The sequence below is a fragment of the Miscanthus floridulus genome, chromosome 7 (genome assembly GCF_019320115.1).
Source record: "Miscanthus floridulus cultivar M001 chromosome 7, ASM1932011v1, whole genome shotgun sequence".
Taxonomy (NCBI): Eukaryota; Viridiplantae; Streptophyta; class Magnoliopsida; order Poales; family Poaceae; genus Miscanthus; species Miscanthus floridulus.
Window position 1 is genome coordinate 82,529,561 of NC_089586.1, and position 11,528 is coordinate 82,541,088.

The window sequence follows — 11,528 nt, forward strand, 5'->3', positions numbered from 1 at the left end:
CGTTGTTGGGCCTCGAGTCATGTTGAACGCATGCCTTACATTTAGCTGGCCGGATAAAGTACCTTCCGACCGCGAAGCTGGGAGATTTTTCGGGCCAAGTAGATTGCTCGCAGCGCACTGTGCCGGAGCAGGTGTGGTAGGACACGGGGGCGAGATGATAAGACCAAAGTGCAGTCGGACGGCCCCCGGGTACATGTGGTTCCTGGCAAACTCGAGATTCCTGGAAAGTTGACTCGGTGATCAATATCTCACTTTAGCGGGTGAGTGAGGTTTGTGTAAGAAATAAATCACCAGCTGGTTAGGAATCGATTCGAATCGCCATCGCTCCTGGATAGTGAGCACTTGACTCAAGTTACTGCATCATAGTAATTATTATGGAACAATGACGGTTATCTGGATGGTACGGGATATGCTAAATCTAAATTGGTAACTGGATGTTATTGGTTAATTAAGTGATTGCTATAGTACAGGTGCTTACCTAGATGGATAGGTTATAATAAAGATGATGCAAAGTATTTAAAATGGTTTATTCATGATAACATATGCTTTTTGCAAATGAGTCAGCTAGCCCACTAAAGAAAGCCTTGCATAATCCTTGGTGTCGCTTTATTTTGGTTTAAGACGGGTAAGTCTGGCTGAGTACATTCGAGTACTCAGGGTTTATCCCACCTTGTTGCAGGTGAAGTTCTCGGCCTGTTGAAATGGTGGCTAACCGCCGGTGGCACGGTGATTCTATACTTACTTCTCATCTATATGCTTTTGTCGGATGATGTCACTTATGCTAGCAATGTATTTAGAACATATATTAATGTAATCTTTTGAAAGCTATGTTGTTTTCACTAATAAGTTTGAAACCCAAACTTGTAATATTATTTCCGCTGCAACCCTGTGTATGTGATGTGTATTTGCTTAATCACGCGATCTTGGTTGTGATGTTGATTTACCGAGGTCTTTCGGGACACTCGGCGGACTACCGGGTTTATGTGAGTGAAAGTATGCGCGTGTCAACGTGTTAGCGGGGACAGCCGTACTTGATCTTATATAAATTGGGCGGTTCTGTTACAGCTGGTATCAGAGCAAGATTAAGCATAATACTGTCATGTACATTGTTTTAAAAATAAAGTTTTGGTTTTAAAAAGCCTATTTTAACTAAAACTTTAGCTACAGGCAGTTTGTCAAAACTAATTTGCAAAACTATGCTAGCGACATCCTCCTTTATGCCCAGTTAAGGACTATTAGGTGGCTATCTAAGTACTAACATGGGGTTTTTACTTTTGTCGTCCATACGGCGTGCTATTGTATGGATGCCATTTCGTTTGAATGGTAATGTATGGATCAATTGCCTCTACGCCCAGGTAAGTGTGAGTTGTGAGAGCATGACCGTCCAACTATCGGTCTAGGGGAGAGTTAGCTATGGTTACTGGAATATTTACATGTCACACACATGTATATATGAAGGTACTTAATTGCGGGTATATCTGTCGGGTAGCTATGGATATCGAAGTATATATATCTGGGGATGTATATATGGAGAGTATCTTAGTTTACTATTTTCATTGTGTGCTTATTTATCTCTTGTGGGAATGGGCTGCAATGAATTTGCCTGCAGGTACGCTAACCACGAATGCGTAGATTGAATATAGCTGACGACTAGCTATATATCGAGAGAGTACATGTTATGCCACCGACATAGAACGTGATTGCCACCTTAGGCTGGCAATTTCGTGAGGACGAATAGGACGAGCATGCATCATGATTGTGCTTGTGCATCAATATGCTTCCCTCACCTTGTTCTAATGCTAAGTGACTTGTGATCAATGTGATGTTACTATTTTCCCTGTGTGAAGCTAGCCAAAATGTCTTGTCCCATGCTGCTTGAATAGCTATGCTTGACGATAGTGTGTGATTAGCTCGTCTTGTATGTTTGCTTCCAAAGGGAATAGATGACATGTTATTAATTAAAAAAAACTTCACCCCTTGGAAGATTAAATTGCTAAATGTAAGACTTGTTTTGTAGAGATATCCACCTACTCAGTAAAAAGGGAAATAAAAGATAACAGTATCTTACCACCATGTTCGCATATTTGTGTGTAGTGGTGTTGTTGTAGGTGACTACTTGTTAGGTGCGAGCTTTGTGCTTAGTAATAGTCGCTTAAGCTAATCGAATTGAGCGTTTCGAAATGCTCGCTTAAGAACATGATATATGTGTGGTTGCTCGTTATCTAGGTAGTGCCATAGTTGTCACCCTTTTGCCCTCGGTAAGCATATGAGTGTGGAAGAGCGCTATCCTGGAGCAGCGTCCAAGTTTTGATAATCTCTAGGTTGTCGTCTACAATTAAGTTCTCTCTTAGGAACCTGAGCCTATACATGTGATTACTAGCCTTGAACGTTGCGCTACGAAGACGTTATCTATGCCTTTGCTTGACCTTAGGCCCAAGCTTAGTTCCCTTGAATGCTTGCATGTGTCGTGGTTGTCCCACTCCTATGTGGGAGGACCTTGCTCAAAAAAAATTCTTGTCGGACTTCATTGCTCCTTCTCCTACAGATGATCTGGTGCAACGTTAATCTCTATCTACCCTGGCTTTGGAACTTTTTCCTCGTAGATCCTGTCATTGCTTTATCAACTCAATCCCTAGTCAGTGCATTGGCTATGTCCCTTGAATCTCATTTATTTTGCCTCCAACCCTTTCAAGTCCCTGGATGTTTATCAGTCTTGATCTCATGTTGCAGCTTGACAAGACCAAATCTCATGTTAATCTTTATCGGGTAATCACTTTGGTGGACACAAGGCGTATATGGAAATTATGCAAGAAGTCCCCTGCTCAGTTGTCTTGGCAATTAAGCTATGTTCTCTTGCGCTGTGTTTTGATCTTCAGAACACCTCCTTGTTGATTCCTAACCTTGTGACTATCCTTGTTTGCTATCCCTCTTTTGCACAATGCTTGTTCTTACAATCTAATTGGTGCCACTAGAAATTTCACTTTGGTTGTCAGTTTAGTAATGGTGTTACGATTAACATTCTATGGTGCCGTGACGAAACCGAGAGCCTCCTGTGGGCGCGCACACAAGGTTGTGCTACTCGGCATGCGCTGGTATCAGGGTTGCTATTCATGATCCATTATGAAACGACAGCCGATGTGATATTTTCTTGTGATCCTTTCTTGGTTATCTCCCCATATCTTATCAAAAGATCAATCTATTAGGACCATATGTAGTAGAGCTTCCTCCTGATGTCGTCTGGAAGATAACCTTTGAAGAACAGATCACCGGCATAATCATTAACAGATTGCAAGAGGTGGTAGACAAGTGACTCCACTTAGTTGTCACAGTATTGACGTCCGTCACCTAGTGAACAACTTATGTCATCATTGTTGGATCAGAAAGGCACACAACACTTATTGTTGGATAAGTTGTTAGTCAGATAAGAATCGAATGTCACATTATGATTATGACCTGGCTATCCAAGTCTTGATTATTATGTGCATGCTGATCGCACGGTCGAGATCAACAATCTCTAGTGTGACCCCTTTTCTGCTGACTTCAATGACGACCATCGGTTTATGCTTCGACCATAATTCTTATTGTCAAAAGTGAAGATTTGGGACCTTTTTAGTGTTGAGAGCCAACTAATTAGTCACTAGTATGAAGCTTCACCTCCCGCTAGGTGACAACTTTTGCTAATTATGAAGGCCAGATCTCACAGAACAATGTTAAGCAAACGAACAGCAAAGCCGGTCATCGATGCTAGTACTGCTTCCTTCTCGAAGCCCTATGTTGTCAAGTCAAGTCCATCTTGGACAATCACACAGATAGTGCTGGATGCTATATCAGCTAAGTAAAGAGTTAGAGAGTGTAAAACACACACCCCAACGTGAGAAGCAAAGAAAAGGGAGAACACGAAATCTATCCAGATTTGGTGGCACTAAACCGGTTATCTTCAAGCCGGCAATTAGTGACTCAAACGAAGTTGGATTGACCCCAAACTTGGTGATCTCATTCCTTGCTTAGGACCCTTCAATGTCTTAAGTTGGTTTGAGTATTGGTTGAGTAAAACATCGGATTTGAGAGATATCTTGTCGGCTCGGTTGCTGCCATTTCAGAACATAGCAGTTTTGGTAGATGAATTGTTTGGATGGTCAAATGGTGTCCGGTTGAGTTGAATTTTGGTGAGTAGTTAGAAGACCCATGGATCTACATGCCCACCAAAATTTGTGCATATTGAAGGAGTAGTTTGTGAGATATGAATAGAAAACAAAAGGGTACAGAATCTGCAATTTCGCGGTGACTGCGAGCATCCCTTGCATTAGACGGTTGTGTTTGTAATTCAAGTCAAGAAATTACAACTTGTAGGGTATTGCTGTTAGACAACCCTCCATACTCTTGAGAAGACTAATTGCACCCCTATGTGCCTTGCTTTTGCCCGCTTAGATCAGCGATGTGTGAGCAATTGAGGTGTTCTAGAAGTCAAATTGTGCCCTTGCAATTCGAAAGTAATTGGAAAGGTGTCAAACCATAGATTTTTGGATTATGGTTTTTGGGATATCGATTGACCTAAGAATGGAAGCCTCGACGTCAAATATAGTTTGAGAAAGCTGGTTTTGCTACGATGCAAGTCAACCCAACTTGCTGTGCAACTGCACCACGAAGGAAAATTGTACTTAACCTGCTTGGTAGTGAACTAGTCCCTAGTTTTGTGATTACTTGCAACTTGTGTTGCCCTCCAAGCCTCGCTAACATCCTTCTGCATCAACGGTTCTTCAATGCTGACATGCCTTTGGTACCTTATATGTGTTTTACCCAATAGGTTACATCAGATTCAACCCAGATCACTGTTGCAACTTAGATCCAAAGGTTCCCTAAGGAATGATCATCAGGAACGTTGAGCCGACTGAGTCAGCTATTACGTTACCACTCACTCAACAGACTCTGATAATACAGTGTTGTTATCAGGGAAAGAGCACTGCACCCATGGAACATTATGTAGCTTTCCATCAGTTGACATATGAGTGAGTGCACCGCTACAACCAGTTTGGAAATTGGTTAACTAGCTTCTCATACCCTCAAAGGATGTTTACCCCGTCTTTGATCACATCCTTTACAAAAAGTTATGCTCAAGCCACTTGAGTAGAGAACTGCTTTTCAGACCTTAGGAGCCAATATAACCCCGTTGTAAGGAATATACGTCAACCGACTGCGATCTAGTGCAAAGTCCATCTGTCTATGTTATATCCACTAGGGAAGTAGATGTTACAAGTATTTAGTCTACGCTTGTATCACTCTTCGTACATCATGGATGAAGTACGCAGGACAGTGCTATCTTGGATTCCTTCCAATGTAACGATGCGTTATGGACGCCAACGAAGGAAATTCTTCAGACAATAGCTTATGATGAAGAGCAAGTATCAGAAAGTGTCGTGACCAAATTAGCCTCTCTGATACTCCAAAGTTAAGTAGCCTAATGCTATCACTGATGTTGGGAACTGGATGACAAGTTTCTCTTCCCTTAAAAGTCTTTCGCACCAAATCTCGGGACGCGATTCCTTTAAGGGGGGAGGTCTGTAACACCCCTGGTGTTTGCCTTACATTGGTGCATCTGCATTGCATCACATAAGCACATTCATATCATTACCACATGTGCATCATTCTATGTTTCCATGTTGCAACACGGTGTTCTTTACTGCTCATGTATGTTTGTACCTTCTGTGGTGTCTGTGTGTTATGCCTAGTACCCTAGAGGGGTTGTACATGTCCCATGTACTAGGGTCCAGTGTTTCAACGAATTGTTTCGCTTGTTTCGAGTTAACATTCCATGTGTTGCAAATGCATGTTTAAATTGATTTGAGAAGCTAGAGCAATTGCATCACATGCAAATGAATGTGGTGACCCACCAAAACACCCTAGCTACATTTATACTGTCATTAGGAACAATGTTCATAAAGGTCATTAGTCCAAATTAGGTTTCTAAGCCCTAGTTGACTCATGTTGACCCTAGAACTAGTTTTGTTTGACTATTTAAAAAGTGCAGCTTGGAGTGTTTGCATGGAGGAGCACCCTTAAGCAAAGTTGTAGTAAACTTGCTAAGGAACAAAAGTTGTTTTATGGTCATCTCATGAAAATGATCAGAACACCCTCAAAAGTGGCCCACATGGCAGAATTGGGGCTGTTTTTGACTTAGCAAATTTTGCTAAGTGTTAAGCTGTTTTACAGTTTCGGGGTTCATACTTTGGAACAATGTAACTCCCAATCTAGGTCGATCCAGCTCTAACTCATGTTGACAAAGTTGTAGTTCCCAGGTAGCTCTACATCTTGTATTACTGAAATTGTGGCAAAGGACGAACAGATTTGGAGTTATGGATCGTTGAAAATGGAGTTTCAGTCGTATTTTCACGGTGGTATTTCGTAATCAGCTGAGCAGCAATGGCCGACCGCGTGCAGGTGATACGAGCCGCGTGGCCTCGCGCGCGCACGCATGCATGCCACGGCGCCACGCTCGCTCATTTTCAACGCCCGAGTGCCCTCCTTGCTCTCTCATTCACTCCATCTGCGCACCTCTCGCTCCTCTGCTCTCTCTCTCGTCGTCACGATGCGCCGCGGACATGGCCGACAAGCAGAGCTCCTTTGCCGCTGCCATTCTTCCTCCGTCGAACATCCTTGGAGCTCCCATTCGCCTCCACCTTAGCCACTCCCTGCTCCACTGCCCTCTCGCGCCCTCATCCTCCACCTTGGCTCGCCGCCGCTGCTCCTCTCCGCTGGGCTTCCGCCTTGCGAGCCTGTCGGCGCTCGCGGTTGCTGTGGCCGGGCCACCTCCGGCCGCCTACCGGCCATCAGTGACCACCAGCGAGTGCGCGCGGCCCTGCTGATGCTCCGCCGCCGCTCCACCATCGCCGACGAGCCCCCTACGACCGTCACCGACGAGCCACAGTGCCTCCTCTGCTTCCTAATCCCGTCAGGGACTGTTTACTAGAATTCGACGAAAGTCAGGGGCCTAACTGAAATGTCATTGACTCAAGTGAATAGTGCTTCCGAGGACCTATTTGTTGTAAATCGGGTAAAACTTTGAAACTTCATAGTAAATCATAGGAAATTCGTAAAATAGCAAATGAGGACTTTTTGGAATCCTTGTGAAGTTTTCTATGCAGTAGATCTATAATCTTTCATGTTTTAGTTTAAAATTTTAGCTGTGAAAATGGATTTATGCATCTAGGTTTTCAATTCTAGTTGTATTTGTCTTTTTCATAACTGCAGTTGTAGGGCTCCAAATGAAGTGAAATTTTTGTGGCATGCTACTCATGTGATGTTTGATGTGTGGTAAAAATTTCAGGATTTTAGGCTTGATCAATTTAGAGATATGAAAAATAACAAATGACATATGCTGCTTTGCTTCTATTCTGGACAGTTCTGCATGTATGCATTGTTTGGCTCAGTTAAGTTATGAATCATGCCTTGTTGATAATAAATTAGTTGTAGTAATTTTCATAAGCTTTTCAAAAAGCTAAAGAGCACAATTTTTGGTTAAGTATGTGTTTAGCTATAGTTGTTTAAAGTACTGTGGCAGTTTCTGCCCAAACCCAGACAGGGTTGCTTTGTGTGCCATGTGTGACCTTGTTAGTAGCAGAATTAGTTCTATATGTTTATAGCAAAGTTGTTCAAAATTTGTTAAGATTTCCAAAAATTCCAGAACCATATTTATTGGACATGTGGAACTCAACTTATAGCTGTTTAAAGTAGCATATCAGTTTCTGTTCATGTTTTGGATATAGATGTCTTCCTTGGTTTAATTGACCTTGTTAACTATGAAATCATCTTAAGATGATAATAAGAAAGTTGTAGGTAACTTTATAAGCTTTCCATAAAGTTAAGAATCATGTTTGTCGGAGGTCTAGAACTCCATTTATGCTTCTCTAAAGTTCCTATAAGTTTTCTGTCCATAGCTGTGCCTCTGCTGTTTAGGCTGCTGGTGCAAGTGTTACTGGTGCAACTAGTTTCATGGTGTAAATGATGTTTACTGTAGTTTTGGTAAATACAAAAGTCGTAGATGATTATCTTATCTTGCTTGTGTTAAATTTTCATGATCCTAGGTCTGATAGTTTAGGAGTTGCATGCTTAATAAGTCTACTGTCAGATTTTGATTACATTCTGCGCAGACTTAAAAGATTAGCATGTTTGGTCATGATAACTTGGGAATCATGCTGAGATGATTAAAGATGAAATGTGGATAATTTCCTAAGCTTTCCAGAATGTCTTGTTTTATATCATTTGGATTTATAAAACTCCAGATATGATTGATTTATGAAGCTGTTGTTTGCAAGTCCAGAAATTGGCATATTCCGGTTATAGTTGTTGCTTCACCTTGACTTGCTTTGCATGTTGCTAGGTGTGGTTCCTGTCCTTGGTAATTAAGTTAAATACACCTGAGATCTTGTGAGACTTATGTGCCATGTATAATATTCTTTGTTATCTTAGCATGATAGATTGTGTGATGTTAAGTTAAGCATCGCAAAGTACTTAAGTGTGTTTAGTGTAAACGATGCTTGTCTTGCTTGCTATTTGTGATGCGTCTCATGGTACTATTCTTCATATTCATGCACTTGCATCTTGCATCTCATCTAGGTACGCTAGATGCACCACGTGAAGGACGAGATGTTGGAGCCAAACCCGAAGATGGTGTTGGTGGATCCCTCCCGAGGATGGAAGGACCCTGGAGTGCATGCCTAGAGTGGAGACGTCGTCAAGACGGAGCAAGCTAACTTGACTGATTCGTGTCAGATCCCAGGCAAGCCCCGGAGCATTATAAGTCTCCTAATTTATAAAAGCAATTCTTCCTATATATGAGTTATATATTGTTGCATTAAGTTGTAGGAGTTGATTGAAACCGTTGATGCATTTATTACTATCCTTGCCTACCTTATTACCTTTTTACCCTATTAGGTCAGGACCGCATAACTGCTTAGCCTTGCTTAGACCGGTAGCGATCGGTGATATCCGGTCACCTACATTATAGATGGTTACTGGAAGAATTTAGCTATGGAAAGAATGATATCCTGGAAGTAACCATGGGGTAATGTAAATGGAGACCGGGCGGGATGTCGATAGAGAAGCAACAAGACATGGAGGTCTTGGGTGTGGATCTATCCCCGTCTGTGTCGATTAAGGACCGACCGTTGTTGGGCCTCGAGTCATGTTGAACGCATGCCTTACATTTAGCTGGCCGGATAAAGTACCTTCCGACCGCGAAGCTGGGAGATTTTTCAGGCCGAGTAGATTGCCCGCAGCGCACTGTGCCGGAGCAGGTGTGGTAGGACACGGGGGCGAGATGATAAGACCAAAGTGCAGTCGGACGGCCCCCGGGTACATGTGGTTCCTGGCAAACTCGAGATTCCTGGAAAGTTGACTCGGTGATCAATATCTCACTTTAGCGGGTGAGTGAGGTTTGTGTAAGGAATAAATCACCAGCTGGTTAGGAATCGATTCGAATCGCCATCGCTCCTGGATAGTGAGCACTTGACTCGAGTTACTGCATCGTAGTAATTATTATGGAATAATGATGGTTATCTGGATGGTACGAGATATGCTAAATCTAAATTGGTAACTGGATGTTATTGGTTAATTAAGTGATTGCTATAGTACAGGTGCTTACCTAGATGGATAGGTTATAATAAAGATGATGCAAAGTATTTAAAATGGTTTATTCATGATAACATATGCTTTTCGCAAACGAGTCAGCTAGCCCACTAAAGAAAGCCTTGCATAATCCTTGGTGTCGCTTTATTTTGGTTTAAGACGGGTACGTCTGGCTGAGTACATTCGAGTACTCAGGGTTTATCCCACCTTGTTGCAGGTGAAGTTCTCGGCCTGTTGAAATGGTGGCTAACCGCCGGTGGCACGGTGATTCTATACTTACTTCTCATCTATATGCTTTTGTCGGATGATGTCACTTATGCTAGCAATGTATTTGGAACATATATTAATGTAATCTTTTGAAAGCTATGTTATTTTCACTAATCAGTTTGAAACCCAAACTTGTAATATTATTTCCGCTGCAACCCTGTGTATGTGATGTGTATTTGCTTAATCACGCGATCTTGGTTGTGATGTTGATTTACCGAGGTCTTTCGGGACACTCGGCGGACTACCGGGTTTATGTGAGTGAAAGTATGCGCGTGTCAACGTGTTAGCGGGGATAGCCGTACTTGATCTTATATAAATTGGGCGGTTCTGTTACAGTAGGCTGTAAATGGGTCTACAAAACTAAACATGACTCCAAAGGGAATATAGAAAGGTTTAAAGCGCGACTTGTGGCAAAAGGTTTCACGCAAAGAGAAGACATAGATTACAATGAGATATTTTCTCCAGTCTCATGTAAGGATTCTTTTAGAATCATAATGGCGCTTGTAGCACATTATGATTTAGAATTACATCAGATGGATGTAAAGACGGCATTCCTAAATGGGGATCTGGAGGAAAATGTTTACATGGCACAACCAAAAGAACATATGGGATGCCGTCTGAAGAAATCCATTTACAAATTAAAACAAGCTTCAAGACAGTGGTATTTGAAGTTTGATAGTACAATAAAAAAGATTGGGTTTCAAGAAATTGTAGAGGACAATTGCGTTTATGCAAAGTTCAAGAATAGGAAATACATTTTCCTAGTCTTGTATGTGGATGGCATCTTGCTCGCTAACAGTGATGTTAATCTACTACTAGAAACAAAGTTCTTGCCCTCGAAGTTTGATATGAAGGATCTCAGTGAAGCTTTATTCGTCCTAGTAATAGAGATTCACCGAGATAGAGAAAAGAGGGTTTTATGATTATCACAAAAGGCATACTTAGAAAAAAATCTAAAAAAATACAGTATGTAAAATTGTAAGTCTTCACCTGCTCCCATAGTCAAGGGCGACATATTTGGGGAATTTCAATGTTCCAGGAACCAATATGAGATCGATCAAATGAAAGCGGTTCCATATAGTTCAGCTGTCGAAAGTTTACATCATGCTCAAGTGTGTACTCGCCCTGACTTAGCATTTGTTACCGGGTTACTTGGCAGATGTCAGAGTAATCCAGGAATAGAACACTGGAAATTAGTAAAGAAAGTTTTGCGTTACCTGCAAGGTACGAAGGGTCTCATGCTAACGTACAGAAGATCTGATTCCCTGCACATAGAGGGGTATACAGATTCTGATTATGCGGGAGATGACAGAAAATCCACGTTAGGATACATATTCACTCTCGCAGGAGGAGCTATATCGTGGAAAAGCTCAAAGCAAATAGTCACTATATCGTCCACAATGTATGCCGAGTTTGTAGCATGTTATGAGGCCATAGGGCAGGTGAATTGGCTAAAGAAATTCATGCCTGGGTTGAAAGTGGTAGACGACATACATAAACCACTCAAGTTATACTGCGATAATAATCCAGCAGTATGTTATGCTCATAACAATAAGTCAAGTGGTGCTGTCAAACACATTGACATAAAGTATTATGTTGTGAAAGACAAAGTTCGGGATCATATAATTAGTCTTGAGCAT